The sequence below is a fragment of the Sinocyclocheilus anshuiensis genome, unplaced genomic scaffold (assembly GCF_001515605.1).
Source record: "Sinocyclocheilus anshuiensis isolate Anshui unplaced genomic scaffold, SAMN03320099.WGS_v1.1 C31561972, whole genome shotgun sequence".
NCBI lineage: Eukaryota > Metazoa > Chordata > Actinopteri > Cypriniformes > Cyprinidae > Sinocyclocheilus > Sinocyclocheilus anshuiensis.
Genome location: NW_015599033.1, coordinates 1 through 410, shown reverse-complemented (window position 1 = coordinate 410; position 410 = coordinate 1). Strand labels below are relative to the sequence as shown.

Below are 410 nucleotides of genomic sequence, written 5' to 3'. Positions count from 1 at the left end.
GTATTTCTCTAGCTCAAACCTGGTCTGCCGATGTGCCATCGGTAAACTGACTTTTTTTTTTTTTTTAGAGAAATGCACATTATTTTTGCATCTTGAGCACAGACCTCTTTAGTTCTTAAACAAGCAAATGTTGGTCTCTCTTTCAATCCAGAGAAACAGGAGGAGCGTGCAGACTGTCTGCTCATCTCAGAGCTCAACGACTGTATCAAAGAGCCATCAGCATACAGCGATCAAGGCTACAGGTTTGCCGCTTGAGGAACCAGTAAAGCATCATGGTTATTTAGTTTATAATGTTTTCACTAATGCATTCTTTTTGTCGCTTTGTAGTGCCATTTTGTACCTCAATGACAACTTTGAAGGGGGAGATTTTATCTTCACTGAGTCAGATGCCAAAACTGTCTCTGTAAGAT

The 410-nt window shown here is 40.2% G+C and overlaps 1 long non-coding RNA gene across 1 annotated transcript; it reads left to right on the top strand.

Moving 5' to 3' along the window:
• Nucleotides 1-405, top strand: LOC107682092 (uncharacterized). The gene is made up of 3 exons (XR_001633357.1): nt 1-41; nt 152-242; nt 328-405. It is a non-coding gene; the product is annotated as an uncharacterized LOC107682092 (long non-coding RNA).
• Nucleotides 406-410: the final 5 nt, after the last annotated feature.